At 35.8% G+C, this 17,312-nt stretch overlaps 1 protein-coding gene across 1 annotated transcript in view; it reads right to left on the bottom strand.

Moving 5' to 3' along the window:
• Window positions 1-269: 269 nt before the first annotated feature.
• The window catches only part of LOC126273223 (CUE domain-containing protein 1), a 156,727-nt gene continuing 139,684 nt past the window's right edge, over window positions 270-17,312 (bottom strand). The window contains exon 8 of the mRNA XM_049976770.1: window positions 270-4,410. The gene's annotated coding sequence lies outside the window, so the exon portion shown is untranslated. The remainder of the gene's footprint in view (window positions 4,411-17,312) is intronic.

Below are 17,312 nucleotides of genomic sequence, written 5' to 3'. Positions count from 1 at the left end.
CTTATAGTGTGACAGTCTTTTTGTTGTGCCTATCTGTGACTCAGCACCTCCGCTGTATGTAAATGTATCAGTGAGATATTTTATACCTCACACTTGTTCTCTTGTGTCTGAACTACAAATACTGAACCAGTGTAATCTGTTTGGGCAAGGATGACAATACATACAATGAATGGAGCTGGAATTTACTTAATTCCCACAAAAATAAATAAATAAAATAAGAAAGAAGAAGACTGATATTTTGTTTAAGGGAACTGCAATAAAAACAACCATTATACGATATTACTTCCCTGTTTATAGGGGCATTAACACAGAGTTCACATTGTCTGTAATAATAGTAACATAATTTAAGTATATTTTTTTTGTAATAAAACTAACTTGTATAATCCACTTGCAAATCTGAAATATTTCAATGCAAGTAAATTAATATCAACAAGTATTCAAAAAGAACTATTTAGGAGATATTATGTTACTGTCAACCCATCAACAATACAAAACAATGGATGGCTTAAAATATCACAACAGAGTACTTTTCATATCAGACTGACTGTAACTGATAATTAGTACAGTATAATACAGCTTATTTGTCAGTCACATTTTATAAAACAGTACATTAGGTACTCTACAACAGCTAAGATCTTTGGTACACAATGAACTGCTATTCTAACATTTTACAGTATTGAATAAAGTGAAACAACAAATAGATTTACATTTATTTGTTTATACTGAATAAAGAAACTGTAAGCACTATGCATTATAAGTTCTTTTTATAAAAAGCAGCAATAAAAAAGGAGATGCGACTAGCTCAGAGGTGACTAGCATATAAGATTCATTTACATTAAGCACAAAGCTCAGCTTTCAATTTCTTCTCTTTTGATCCTTGCAAAGCAAAAACACTCACAAGCAACCACTGTCTTAACACACAACATGAAATAACTGTTATAAAAATCAAATGTTTACAAAATATTTCAAATTCACATAAGATCAGTTTAAATCTATTTATTTACATATATATTAGTGAAGGCCTCTTAATTATCTATTCTGATACCTAGTCACCAATTTCTGTACTATACTTTTTTGCTTCACTATCACAGTACCTTCAAAAGAATCATATGTGGTATTCTGATCTAAAATAACTACACATAATAATGAATGAACCACATCATTTCACAAATCCTTTTAGCAAGAAATTAACATTCCAAATAATTTATGAAATTCATTATGAATAAACAGCTGCAATTACTAGCACTTTAACAGCACTACATAAACCATAACAATGATTAACAAAGTATTGTAATACAGTTTCTTTTGTACATTGATATAAGATAACTTTACATCTTTTTTCACTGTATCACATAAAAGAAAATAGATCAACATTCTGGAAGTTAAACAAAGACTAATACAGTACACAACTTGTGAAGAAGTGTTACTCCTACATATTATGATTCTTTGGCAACAAGATAAATGCTTCGCTGCCATTATACCTTCCCTCATAAAGTAACAATCATAATAAACAGTGTACCAGTGTAAGAGCAATATACAAATGAAGCTGTAGAGTTGTGTAGTTATCATTTCTATTACATGCTTAGAAAACAATTACACATAAACTCTTTAAAAACTGACAGCAAGCTGACGTCAAGTAGGCCATTGAGTAGTAGGCTTCTACCTTTTGCTTAATGCTTCTGAGAAAATTAAAGTAATTAGATCTATCAAAGAATTTTGTGTCTTTCAGATTGCAGTACAAGTTGTATGAACTCCAGTAAAATGGAATACTGTTAGATAACCAATTCACAACATGTGTCTTAATAATTTTAGTAAGACACAGAATACAGAAAATATTCTAATCAAACTTCTTAAAGGTTGAAAATACAAATAAATATAACAACAATAAAAATTATAAATAACAATTACAATAATCTCAACTAGCACCCTTTTAAAGTTGCTTTTGGATCACCATCCAATATAAAACAGTAATGCACTTTCGTTGTTGAACTAAATGTTTCCAACAGAACATTGTTTCCAAATGTGACTGATTAATGTTATTTCAGTGAAATAATTTTAATGATACAGAATGAATGCAATCAACATCAGATACAATGAAACTGTTTTTGTCTTATTCAAGAAAATAGTTGTTAGTGTAAATCAGCAAGGAAAAACAGCAGCAGGAAGAGTTGACCAGTTGACTTGGGGGAAGGGACCAAACAGTGAGGTCATCAGTCCAATTGGATTAGGGAAGGATGGGGAAGGAAGTCGGTCACGCCCTTTCAAAGGGACCATCCCGGCATTTGCCTGAAGTGATTTGGGGAAATAACAGAAAGCCTAAAGCAGGATGGCCAGACACGGGTTTGAACCGTTGTCCTCTCAAATGTGAGTCCAGTGTACTAACCACTGCACTGCTCACTCAACGCAGGAAGAGTTTGGACTAATTATTTCTCATAGAGATAGCTCAACCATTCATGCATATATAGAAGTAATAGGTAAAGAAGTGAGAGAGAAATCAGTAAAAAAAAATGAATATTAATGCATCATGTATGTCAAGATCTGCGATGAGCTTAAATTTAATTTTTAGGTGAAATAAACACTAATAGAGAATATACCATCTAGCAAATCTTTAATTGAAGCAACAAAAATTATGAAAGAGTGTAAAACACAGAGATCTGGTTACTGTAATGCTATTCTGAAAAGGTTCCAAACATATTTTACTGGGGAAAACAAGAAGAAGAAGAAGAAGAAGAAGAAGAAGAAGAAGATGAAGAAGTATTACTGTCTTCAGATTCTGTGTTTCTCTTTTGGCATGTTGTTGATGTGCTTTGCGTTATGTCTCCTTGCCCCAGCCCCTCTGTGCACAACCAAACAAGCAGCCTGGAATATTTTCATTATTTCTTTACCATTTTAATAAATCAATTATCCTAGAATCACACACAATTAATTCATCTACAACCGAGTATTTTCTTAACAATAAACCTAATTAATAAACTAATGGAAGAGATCTGTATGCAGATTTCAATTTGCTTCTCTTAAAGATCATACTACTCCAAATGCGCCACAATATATGACCGCAAAGAAAATAAAAAATGCACTATTCAAACTCATATGCATGACTTATAAATAAATCATCAGGAACCTTACTTGCAGCCAAGAGACTAATCAAGAGAGACACATACAAAAAAACAATTAAAAATGAGTTCCTGTTGTAGGAGGAAGAGCTTGTGAGGTCTTTTTTTTTGGGGGGGGGGGGGGGGTCAGCTGCCCTCCCCCCATTGGATAAATTCTTGTCTACAAAAATAGTTAAGAAACTGCTGATCTACAAGTATCTTAGTAAATGCAATGAAGTATCACCGGCTCTCCCATCCCCTTTCCTCCTTCTGGTCTTCAATTTGCAACCTAATGATATGTCTGACCTTGAGTGGACTACTAATAATTGTTTTAGTATGTGATTAATAATGATGAACTCTTTTCAGTGATTGCAAAACTTTGCAGTACTGTCACTCCACTTAACAATGTCTTTAACTTAGAACTTGAGAAACATATATTACTTTCACAGACAATCATAATCTTTTTCATTTACTTCATTACCAAAGTACTCAGAAGTTTTTACAACCTACAAATAATGTTTGAAGGAAGTACAAGCCTGTCATTAGCTCCAGTGTCCAAAGCTATAAAGTTCTACCATTCTCATTAAATGTTAACATTTTTCAGCGAGCATATCAAACAAAAATATTATGAAGTAACCATTGTGGACAATAAACTGCAACATGTCAGTATAGGTAGTACGGAAGAACTGTCTCATAACTCTACCAGTGGTAAAGTTTCTTGCCTGTACTAGCCTGTATCAAAGAAGGAAAAATTGTGCTGCAAGAATCAAGCCTGCAAGTGGCATATTTCATGTATCTTTCATGTCTCTCATTGCTGTTCCAAATCCTTTCCTCAAAACAAAAATTTAATTTAAACAAGAAAGATGTGTGTCATATAAACAAAGATAAATTTTAAGTCCGATTTCTAAGCAGGTGATCTAATTCTGTTAATACAATAAACCCAGTACTCTTCAAAGCAAGCTAAACCAATTAAATATTCATAAAGAGACAATTTATAACAGAAATGGTGGAAATGATTACTTAATATGATCCCCTGATAAATATAAATAAGACAAAAAGACATAGTGAAATGGCAGCAGTTCACTGTAGCTTGACAACTGCCTTCTCTCTCTCTCAGAAACACACACACACACACACACACACACACACACACACACACACACACACACACACAAAATGGCACGTACTTACAAATTCACTTTATACTATACAGAAGTGAAAATCACATAATTTAAGTAAGATGCAAGCATTGTAGACATAAGCCAAGACAAAACTAAGGCTTTTCCATTTACAGGTGAATTCTCGCTCCAGAATCAGTCTGGAAAAAAAAGGTGTCAATTAGCCTGCTTCAATTATCAATTCAGACAATATACCTAAAATAAAGGTATTGATTAAAGGTTAAATTAAGATGTGTATTTATTTAAAGTTTGGATACCAAAAATCAGAAGATATATATTTAAAACTACTGCAGTGTATAGTACTCTTCATAAACATTTGACACCATTCACCAGGATAGTATAATTATCAGAGACAACAAGCTGTGCTAAATCTCATATAAAAAAAATCATTTCTGAACATTATACAGGTAGTCTTCTGTTAATGCCCCTGCTAATGCCTTATGTAATTTGATATGCAGAAGAACAACAGACCCCTGTTAACAGCAAATGGATTTTCCAGTGACCCACTTAAATTACTTAGCATTCTCACATTGATTCCCTTGCTATCATGTAGATATACATTGAATATATAAGGGATGACTGTCCAATAAGGACACTACTGCCAAAATTTACAGAAAGCACATATGTAGTTTACAACTGATGAAAGGGTCTATTGTCATACAAAATACATTTTTGTAGCACTCAGAATTCAAAATAACACAATTTCCATGATACATGCAGGAGTTTTGAAACAATCAGAGAAAGATAGTGGGTGAACAACACATTTAAATTTGACATAAAATGTCAAGATCTACATTTCAAAACTGTGGATTTACATAACACGTAATTTCAACTGCATATAAAGTAAATACCAGGCACCACTTCTTATATAAAAATAAATGTGTGAGATACAACGATTTTAAACATAATTGATTTTGTGACACCTTCTGTACATTAGTGTGCCAAGGATGGACACTGTACCATTGTTTTACCTGTTTTATTTATTGTTTGGCATAAATATGGTACATGGTAATATATAGTACACAGTACATTAAACTTTTACATTACTCCAGCTGAGGAGCTGAGAAAAGTATCATCTCAAGTTTTGTGTGTATAAGCTATAAAATAAATATAAAATAGGCAATAAAATCAGCAGAACAATGTGCAACGTAATGGAATTTAAAGTGGCCAGTAAAACTAATCTGTATGAACCAGTAGAAAGGAACAATAAAGTGAATGACCCATCACACAAATTCACATGCTGTCAATTCAATTAAATATCTAGGAATTACAATTATGATCAACTCAGATTGGAACAATCACATAGACTATTTTGTGAGGAAGGCAAACCAAAGACTGTTGTTTTATTTGCAGAACATTCAGGAGATACAACAGGTCTACTAAATAGATTTCCTGTGCTAAGATTAGGTGCCCTCTTCCACAGTATTGTTGTGCAGTATTGGATCCGTAGCAGGTAAGTTTGACAGAGGATATCGAAAAAATCAAAAGAAGGGCAGCTCATTTTGTATTATCATGAAATAAGCAGAGTGTTTCATGGATATGATACACAAGTTGGGGTGGCAATTATTAAAATAAGGCATGTTTTTTGTTGTGGAAAGATCTTGTCATGAAATTTCAATGACCAACTTTCTTCTCTGAATGCGAAAATATTTTATTGATGCCAACCTACATATGGAGAAATGATGATCACAATGAAATAAGAGATATCAGAGCTCATAAGGAAAAATTTAAGTGCTCATTTTTCGTATGTGCTGTTGAGAGAGTCGAATGGCAGACAAATAGTCTGAAGTTGATTCAAAGAACCCTCTGCCAGGCTCTTATACGTGAATTCCAGGGTAGCCATGTAATTGTAGACTTCAAGATTAGCAATAAAAATAACATTAAATTAACAATAATGTAAAGAATAAAAAGGGCAATTAAGTGAAACAATAAATTTACATTAAAAAGAGTTGACAGTTTTAAGGAAGATGGACAGTAAACACATAATCCTTAAAAATTAATGTCTTTGCCATCTAGCCAGGAAATTGCAGCATCTTTCATCAGTTCATATAGAACTGTTTTGGTCCTGGGTACACACTAATATTGCAGTCACTCACAGTAGATCCACTACTTGGCACAGAGCACCATGGTAACACTGAGGATTTGCACAACTAGTACAGAAGGTCCTAGCATAATGACATAATCCATATATGTCCAAATCCTTTCAAGAGCTTTTTATTGTCACCAGCAGAGAAGTTTGGACCCAGTAGGTCTTTCCATAAGGTCAGAAGAAGATCAGTGAATTGTCACATTATAGGTGTTCCAAACTGTCCACCATAGCGAATTGCTGTTCAGGTCTCTGTATAACAGTGGAGGTTTTCTGGGCCACAGTCCTCTCAGTGACGCATGATAAAAATAATGGAGAACAACACAGCATTCAAATTTTATGTGTACATTAATACACCAATTCTAAATATGCCAAGTGAGACTTTCAGTTTAACAATATATATTAATAGGTATATGAAAACATGAAGAATGAAGAGTAATCTAGCAGCAACAGTATAGTGTTGCTGCATGGCAGTAACAGACAGTCCACAGTGTAGGGACAAGTGAGCATAATGAAACTAAAACTCCACCAGGTTTTGGGAAAGTCACCGAAAACTCAGTGTCAGGGGCGACTCACCCTACAGGATGAGAAGGAAAGACTGTAACTACACCTTTTCCTAGACCTCTCCAGTCCTCTTCCTTCCTCCTCAATCCTTCAGCCTGAAGAAGGAGCCACTGGCTCTGTCAGCTTGCCTATCACAGCAGTCTTTTATGTATGTCTTCTGCCACCAATTGGTGAGCAGACTTTTTTTATCTATCCAATTAAATACATTTATCAATAATTGTTTTTGTTGAAAAATATTGAATGTAGCCCATTACAAGACTGTTTTATGATCAGTCTCTAATGTATTTGATAACAACAAAAGATGCTGAAAGATCAGTTAATATTTGTTCACACACCTTTTGTGTCTGACTTGCCCAGTCTCATGCAATGATCCAAGCCACACTGCTTGCTACCACCATACAACAGGACTACGAAGTCACTACTGAAACATTTGTCATCCATTCCATTTTTCTCTCCCTGTTAATATATATAGTAAAAAGGAATCTCACACTAGGCAAAAATGGGACACTCCATTGAATAGGAAAAAGTAAAATTTCAATTACAATTCTTCTTCTTCTTTTTCGTCTTCTCCCCCCCCCCCCCCCCCCCCTCTCTCTCTCTCTCTCTCTCTCTCTCTCTCTCTCTCTCTTTAACAAGCTGGCTGGCTGACCACACAATGTGAATACCTGTCAAAATACCAGAGAAAATGTGACTGACATCTCTTAGCGGACACATGATAAAATTTGTGATTAGAAAGGAACTAAGCAATAAACTCTTACACCTGCATACAATTTCATCTTTTGTGCTAACTAGTTCTGAATGTGTATTACATTAACCTTTCTACTTCTCACTGCATGCTACACAGCACTCCCTTGTGTAACTCATGTTTATTCAACATTGTAGATGATTTTCTGTCCAATGCCACAGAAATGCTTGGACAATACTAAAAATGATCATGTATGTAGCAGACAATAATTAATGAGGAAGGAAAACAGTTTCTTAAGGTATTTTTAATGCAACACTTTTGAAGGATAATAAAGGTCCCAATTCTTCCTCTCTTCCATTTAACGTATTCTAAGATGCAAATACTCCAGTGCCCTATATCTAGCCCAACCTGGGACGGGACTAGTATGGTACTTATTATCATAGAGAACCAACCATACCTGTATATGGCCTATTATTATGATGGGGACTCCACTCCCAAGGCATTTTAAAGCTACTGTCACCTCCCACCAGCCAACCTCCCTCCCCTCCAAGGAGGAATCCATGTACCACTTCTGTCTCCACCTATGTGTGAGAAAAGTTTTTGCTCACTGCGTAACTGACATGGAACATGGAAACAACGAATTATGAAAAACCACAACCAGGCTGACCAGCCCACTGGCTGCTGTCATTAATCCATGAGGTGAATTTCATTTGAGGCCTGTGCCGCCCCCCCCCCCCCCCCCCTCTCCTCCCCACTCCCAAGTCCCAGAAGATTAGATTAGATTACATTAATACTAGTTCCATGGATCATGAATACGATATTTTGTAATGATGTGGAACGAGTCAAATTTTCCAATAATGACATAAGTAAGTTAATTTAACAACATACTTAAGTTAATATAACAACTTTTTATATTTTTTGTTTTTTTTATAATTTTTTGTTTGTTTTTTTTTCTTTTTTTTAAATTTATATCTAAAAATTCCTCTATGGAGTAGAAGGAGTTGTCATTCAGAAATTCTTTTAATTTCTTCTTAAATACTTGTTGGTTATCTGCCAGACTTTTGATACTATTTGGTAAGTGACCAAAGACTTTAGTGACAATATAATTCACCCCTTTCTGTGCCAAAGTTAGATTTAATCTTGAATAGTGAAGACCATCCTTTCTCCTAGAATTGAAGTTATGCACACTGCTATTACTTTTGAATTGGGTTTGGTTGTTAATAACAAATTTCATAAGAGAGTATATATACTGAGAAGCTACTGTGAATATCCCTAGATCCTTAAATAAATGTCTGCAGGATGATCTTGGGTGGACTCCAGCTATTATTCTGATTACACACTTTTGTGCAATAAATACTTTATTCCTCAGTGATGAATTACCCCAAAATATAATGCCATATGAAAGCAATGAGTGAAAATAGGCGTAGTAAGCTAATTTACTAATATGTTTATCACCAAAATTTGCAATGACCCTTATTGCATAAGTAGCTGAACTCAAATGTTTCAGAAGATTGTCAATGTGTTTCTTCCAATTTAATCTCTCATCAATGGACACACCTAAAAATTTTGAATATTCTACCTTAGCTATATGCTTCTGATTAAGGTCTATATTTATTAATGGCGTAATACCATTCACTGTACGGAACTGTATGTACTGTGTCTTATCAAAATTCAGTGAGAGTCCGTTTACAAGGAACCACTAGGTAATTTTCTGAAAGACAGTATTGCCAATTTCATCAGTTAATTCTTGTCTGTAAGGTGTGATTACTATACTTTTATCATCAGCAAAGAGAACTAACTTTGCCTCTTCATGAATATAGAATGGCAATTCATTAATATATATTAAGAACAACAAGGGACCCAAGACTGACCCTTGTGGAACCCCATTCTTGATAGTTCCCCCAGTTTGAGGAATGTGCTGATCTTTGCATATTATGAGAACTGCTTATTTCAACTTTCTGCACTCGTCCAGTTAGGTACGAATTGAACCATTTGTGCACTGTCCCACTCATGCCACAATATTTGAGCTTGCCTAACAGAATTTCATGATTTACACAATCAAAAGCCTTTGAGAGATCACAAAAAATCCCAATGGGTGGTGTTCGGTTATTCAGATCATTCAAAATTTAATTGGTGAAAGCATATATGGCATTTTCTGTTGAAAACCTTTCTGGAAACCATGTGCTTGGCTACCTGGGCAAGTTCTAAGATGCAACTGGCATCTGAGCTATAGCATTTATGACAGGTTTAACTATTAATTATTTAAAAGGATGTAACAACTGACATGGAAACACTAACTGAAGATGTGTGTGAAATATGGTTTTAACCCTGGAACGGATGGGCTGGGGCGCTCACACCCAGTCAGATTTTGTTTTTAAAAAAATAGCTGTGAGAGTATGCAACATATGAGTAAGCCATTCACAGTAACTTTCAAGTACCTAGAGAGTCCGCTGATTGCTGAATCAAGAAGAAACATGTTCTGGGTCTGAGAGATCCAGTCTCTTCCCAGGGTGTTTACGTGGACAAGGAAAAAAAATTCCCAGATTTTTCCCGGATTTCCTGGTTAAAAATACACTTTCTCCCGTGTGAAAAAACATGTTTTCCATGTTAAGTGACATTATATTTTCCATGCGAAACATCAATTCTTTGAATGGTTATGATTTTAAACACGGGTGTTGAATTTCCCAGGACTTTAGTAAAAGAAACTCAGGGAAAAAGACACGTTTTGGAAATATCTTTGATGTACAACAACGGAAGTATACATTGGAATTCCACCAAACACCGCATGTTACTTTCCGAATCATTGAAATCGAGATTGCGATGTGCTTCTGTAAGCCAGTTATGGCTCATGTCACATGATCTCGCCAGCCGATGACAGTGGGTATTCAGAGCATAGGACACGTGATATAGTCAGTGAACAGCAACATTACATAGCACGAACACACAAACAGAGAAAGTTAATAGTTTAAATTGATATACATAGTGTTGCTACAAGAAAAGAAAAGCTTTCACACACAATTTTTGTCTGTTAGGTTAATAAGCTGCAAGAGAAGCTAAGCTTTTGCATATAACGTTGATCTTTTTTGCGAGTGTTACATTTTAAGATATATCACACAAAAGTGCCAGTAAAATTTTTGGGTCTAGTGAAGCAGGGGATACAACCCCTCGGCTTTGACCAATGACGTCATACATTAGTCATCGATAGTAATGTCTTCACTTTGAGGCATAGATAATAAAACAGTTCTGTGTTGCAGCTAAGCGCTGTCATTGTACATTAAAATAATTATTCGTAATGAGATAGTAATGTCTTCACTTCGAGGCATAGATAATAAAACAGTTGTGTGTTCCGGATAAGTGCTATCATTGTACATTAAAATTATTTGCAATGATATTGAGGTAATTTGGAGTATTAGTTTGTTATTGTAGCATAATTTATACTGTGTTATTTTCATTTATAAAAATGGATTTGTCTGTTTGTGGGTATGTAATTTTCATTACTGTCTATCTAGGCCAGCTTCGGTTATTCCTCAATATTTCCGTGAGGTAAGTTCACTTTTCCATTTGCTTCTTTCACTGTATTGCACTATTTTGACACATTTCACTGTCTTAGTCCACCAATATGTATATTTTCATGTTGTGAAATATGTAATAGAAGTTTCTCAGCTGTCGATCTTCTTTCGTTTCCCACCACTAGTATCAGTACGCCATTTTCGAATGTGTACTTGCTATATCACAAGCGAAACCCCTGACACAACTAAAATTTGTATCCCATCCTTCACTTTGCCTTTACACTGACGACACAACGAAAGTTTGTATCCTGTCGTTCACTTCACCTTTACACCGACACTATATATGTCAATTGGCGATCAAGATACAAATGTAGTGATAGCTACATAGCTCAAGTAAAGAATAGGATACTATTAGTGTCTGAGGCAACAAGAAAACTGTACCCCATAGTGAAGTACGGGACACAAATTCTACATGTGTTGTCTTCTTGTCTTTGGGTAGTTCAGTTGTGGTACAAGTTGCAAATGTAACTTACGTCTATTTCCACCATTTCGTTACCAGTTTACATATATAGAGGTCAACGGAAGTCTGGTATACATATATTACATACGTACGTCCTTCTGTCATCAGTAGTACTGATATTTACGTAAGAAAGGACTATTAGTAATAGCGGAGACGAAATGAACAACACATCTACAATTTGTATCCTGTGTTGCACTTATAGTTTACTGAAGTGGAGGATACATCATCCAAGTGAAGAACAGGACAGTAATGCTAGTGAAAACGAAGAAATCGACTTACGACAAACTCGTATTCCGTACTGTACTTGAGCAACACACTTCGAGTGAGCTTTTAATTTGTATCCAGTGTTTCATTTATGGTTTAGTGAAGCAGGGGATACATAGTTCAGGTGAACAACAGGACAGCAATCAACGTACGCTGAACTTGTATCCCGTACTGCCCTTATGCAATACAGTTCTAAAGAGTTTCTAGATGCAACTGACATACATGTAACGTGATGTATTCTTTGCTAGTAATGCATTTCATTAATTTCTTTCCGTTGTATTTTGCGCAGAAATACTATGATACAAACACGAGACATCGTTAAAGTGAAAATAGATCTGGCCCTTATATATGTGAAGTACAGTTTTTCTCTCTTGCATTCCTTTGTTTCTGAACATTCTTCTCAGCTCTTTCATCTTTGTAATACATGGTCTCTAGCCAATTCTGACGTCATTGGCCAAAGCTGACTGGTTGTATCCCCTGCTAAACTAGACCCAAATTTTTAATAGTGACATAAATGTCTGATCTTCAGGGTACGAAATTCTTCTAAATGGGTCATCATCAAAGAGTTGATTTTTAAATGAGAGTCATACGCTCTGTGATTTAAGAAATTCATGGAACATTCTCGCATATAGTCCAACTTACGTCAAAGGATATTTACTTTGAAAGTAATGCCTTTCAAACCACCATTCGCAATATTTTCCCGCGGCTTGTTAGAAATAGGTTCGTTTCAGCAGTTGCCACAGAGCGCAGATAACAGGCGACACTGTGCTTGCATAGCTACCACGATGTTACAAGCCCGTATGTACGTATGTGTAAAACATTGAAAGATCATACGTTATGTCATAAAAGAAACAAGACATCAGAGGATACTCCGAGAGCATCGGAATTTCGTGAACCATGCTGAAATGTGCACATTTAATGTGCATAGCCTACTTAAAGTGCACATTCGTATGTCCAGATTCCCAATGACGTGACCTCGACCTGATATTAAGTTTTTCAGTGTGGTTTTCGGAATTTTAAATTTTCCTGGAGCACCATACTGTATTACATCATGTTTGGTTCTTTTTTATTATGGCATAATGCCATATGTGCTAAAAGATGAAAACGTGCACTTTAAATGTAGCGAACAGTTGAAACTGTGGAATTAAACATTTCATTGCAAATACATTGACTGCCTCTGTAGAAAAGGTTAATAAATGTCAGAGTTCTTTAGCAAACAGACAAAAAGAACTCCACTGCCCGAAAGTTGAGAATAAAATAAAATCTGAAACGAAAAACATATTTTAGCCTTCCGTAATTATGTGAATGTATTTTAATTCACTTGATAGCCCACGGCCACAGATATCCATTTTGTTTTCATTTGACGTGAGAGTAAACAAAGGAGAAACAGCAAAATCACTAAATTTAAACATGGGTCATGTGGAAACTACCCACAATAACTCAAACTGCTCTGCGCATCAGTCCCGGATCTATGATATTTGCTAACCGGGTCAATATTTAAAAAAAAAATCGAATTTTCAAAAATATGTTCATCTTGTAGCGCACACATCTTTCTGAAAAGTTTGAAACATAAAACATATGTGTTCGAGGAAATATAAGACATGTTTGGTCATAAGTGTGCCAAAGTGCAGTGCCACTTCTCTTCAGACAGCATTCTTCTATCGCACGTCACTGTATTTCGCTCTGTGTTATTGAAACGTGTATATTTTGTAGTGGATTCCATCAAACTACATTCAGGACGGTGGAAATTGAAATGTCCTGCCACACACAAAAAATCTCGCAATTAATAGCGAATGGGATTATTTGTAATCCGGAGAACAAGATCTCTTCAGAAAATCTGCACTCTTTATTGCCTGTTAACTAACACCTTGTTGTTTTGTGTGATGTAAAATTAAATATGTTGTTGTTGTTGTTGTTGTGTTCAGTCCTAAGACTGGTTTGATGCAGCTCTCCATGCTACTCTATCCTGTACAAGCTTCTTCATCTCCCAGTACCTACTGCAACCTACATCCTTCTGAATCTGCTTAGTGTATTCATCTCTTGGTCTCCCTCTATGATTTTTACCCTCCATGCTGCCCTCCAATGCTAAATTTGTGATCCCTTGATGCCTCAAAACATGTCCTACTAACCGATCCTTTCTTCTAGTCAAGTTCTGCCACAAACTTCTCTTCTCCCCAATCCTATTCAATACCTCCTCATTAGTTACGTGATCTAACCACCTTATCTTCAGCATTCTTCTGTAGCACCACATTTGGAAAGCTTCTATTCCCTTCTTGTCCAAACTAGTTATCGTCCATGTTTCACTTCCATACATGGCTACACTCCGTACAAATACTTTCAGAAACGACTTCCTGACACTTAAATCAATACTTGATGTTAACAAATTTCTCTTCTTCAGAAACCCTTTCCTTGCCATTGCCAGTCTACATTTTACATCTTCTTTACTTCGACCATCATCAGTCATTTTGCTCCCTAAATAGTAAAACTCCTTTACTACTTTAAGTGTCTCATTTCCTAATCGAATTCCCTCAGCATCACCTGACTTAATTTGACTACATTCCATTATCCTCGTTTTGCTTTTGTTGATGTTCATCTTATATCCTCCTTTCAAGACACTATCGATTCTGTTCAACTGCTCTTCCAAGTCCTTTGCTGTCTCTGATAGGATTACAATGTCATTGCCGAACCTCAAAATTTATATTTCTCCTCCATGGATTTTAATACCTACTCTGAATTTTTCTTTTGTTTCCTTTACTGCTTGCTCAATATACAGATTGAATAACATCGGGGAGAGGCTACAACCCTGTCTCACTCCTTTCCCAACCACTGCTTCCCTTTCAAGTCCCTCGACTCTAATAACTGCCATCTGGTTTCTGTACAAATTGTAAATAGCCTTTCGCTCCCTGTATTTTACCCCTGCCACTTTCAGAATTTGAAAGAGAGTATTCCAGTCAGCATTGTCAAAAGCTTTCTCTAAGTCTACAAATGCTAGAAACGTAGGTTTGCCTTTTCTTAATCTTTCTTCTAAGATAAGTCGTAAGGTCAGTATGGCCTCACGTGTTCCAACATTTCTACGGAATCCAAACTGATCCTCCCTGAGGTCTGCATCTGCCAGTTTTTCCATTCGTCTGTAAGGAATTCGCGTTAGTATTTTACAGCTGTGACTTATTAAACTGATAGTTCAGTAATTTTCACATCTGTCAGCACCTGCTTTCTTTGGGATTGGAATTAAATATAGGACACACAAAACCAATAAAGAGAAGAGGCGACCATGAAAGTACAGATTTCTTCATTCTTAGCTTCTAGCATTTTTCTCTTTCTAATCTTGCTGCAGCTTTACATGGTGTGCTTTCCTTTCTGCGAAAGAATCTATTACCTCATCAAAGTTCATCAAACGTTTTGCTACATGAGAAATCGAAATATCGTTACATAATACTGAAAAAGCTGTTAATACAAATAATACCCAAGACTGGTGGGGTTTCTCAATCTGATTACGTCTATTTTGTCACTGTCTGCTAGATAAAACAAAATAGGCCTTTCGAATATTGCAGCAATTTTGTAATACACATCTAATAAACGAGACTGTTTTGGCACAAATGGTCATTTTTATAATACAACATAATATACCAGAAAGTACCAATGTCAAATGTCTATTAGGCCTACTACAAGCAAAAAGCTTTATGTTACGGAATAGTTTCACATTTCATTCGTACGCACCAGTGTCTCAAGCATGAGATCGGAAAGTAGTATTACGAAATTTTTATATAAATTTGGAATTGTCTTATTCTTCCATAATTTGCGTGATGTCCCCGTTTCTTCTCCTTCCTCATTCTAACAAACAATCTTGTCGTCACCAATTCTGTAGCAATTCCTGCCACTGTCAAATTTTGTTCGCCGATTAACTTCACTAACCCTAGCAAAATCACAGGTTCAGTTATCCCGCGATTATTCTCCAGGCATTGTTACATATTTGTAGAAGACGTTTTCCGTGTTACTTCCAGGATATAACTTAAACCGCTGACAACTGGTCCTTACTAGTGTAGCGATTTGGACAAAACTTTTATGTACAAATTTCATTTTTTTTTTATACACCGAGTAGATAATACATAATCTTTTTCACCTGTTATTCCTGTTAACCATTTATTTCCATTCTGATAGTCTGAATCTATGGATTTCGCTAGTAATGATAACAATGCTGATCATTGGCAAACCCAATCAACAACATAATCAGATAGCGATTGGCATTCATCCGTTCTGCTTTACTCCCTCAGCTCGTATAGCCCCGTCCCCTTTTGTCTGCGGAAAGTTTATTTCCAGATGCAATGAGGATTCTCCTGACAGAGACATCACATACAATATGCTCGCATTCAAACATGAACTTAAGATGCATTCAGAAATCAACTTAAGATTCATTCAGAAATCAACTTAAAATGTGTTCAAAAATGTTCAAAAACCAACAGGGATGCTTTTCAAAATTATTTGAATCTTTGTCAGACCAACATGCGCTGGATGCTAAGCGCTTTGTGAAACAAGTGCTTTTTCCCTCGCGATTATGAATTTGGCTCCCCCTTTCCCCGGTAGCAACTAGTTACTTGCGGCAACTGCTTGCACAGCCAATAGCCACATTCCTGTAGCCAGAAGCGGAAGAATCTATAACTCAAACGCGGTTCAACTACACATGAACACACTCTTAAGTGCTAAAATGAATCTAATGTAAACAGTTGTGACTTCATGCTCATCGGAGGCAATTTGTTGTTATGAAGCATTGCACAGTCTTCCTAAAGCCTTTGACACATTTTGCTGTTCGCACACACTTGCATGAGCACTGTTTGTCGTCGTCGTCTATGGTGTATTTCCTTTGCAATTTAAGTTATTTTCGTTTTTTCCTCTCATTTATGTTTTATTGATTAAGTATTATTCTGCAGTAGCAGGATACAGTAACATCCTTCGTTAGAGTATCGGTTCTTACCAGCCAAAATCACAAGAATTTAACAGAAAACTAAAACAATGAAAAATTCCCGGAATTCTAAAAAATTCCCGGGTTTTTCCCAGATGAAAAAATTCCCGGGGTTTTCCCGGATCTCCCAGTTGTCTAGGGTCGTATACACCCTGCTTCCATAACAAGCTTTTTCTGCTTTTGCACTTTTCTTGTTATACTGACTGTGTGCTATGAAACTGCTCAAAAATGGTTTGTCAATGTCCACTAAGTATGAAGGAAACTGAAAAACCGTTATTAGAAAGTGATACTGATGATGTGATCATTACAAAGAAAGTGATGTGAGTGACCAACAACTGGGCAGTGAAAATAATGCCGTCATTAGTGTCAGAAATGTGGGTACACTCACCAACACTAATCGAGATTCTCTAGCAACTAGCGCATTTGGTTGGGATCCCTCTTGCAGTGAATCATCACC

This window comes from Schistocerca gregaria, chromosome 1 (genome assembly GCF_023897955.1).
Source record: "Schistocerca gregaria isolate iqSchGreg1 chromosome 1, iqSchGreg1.2, whole genome shotgun sequence".
Taxonomy (NCBI): Eukaryota; Metazoa; Arthropoda; class Insecta; order Orthoptera; family Acrididae; genus Schistocerca; species Schistocerca gregaria.
The sequence above is the reverse complement of the archived record's forward strand: the minus strand, read 5'-3'. Positions and strand labels throughout refer to the sequence as shown.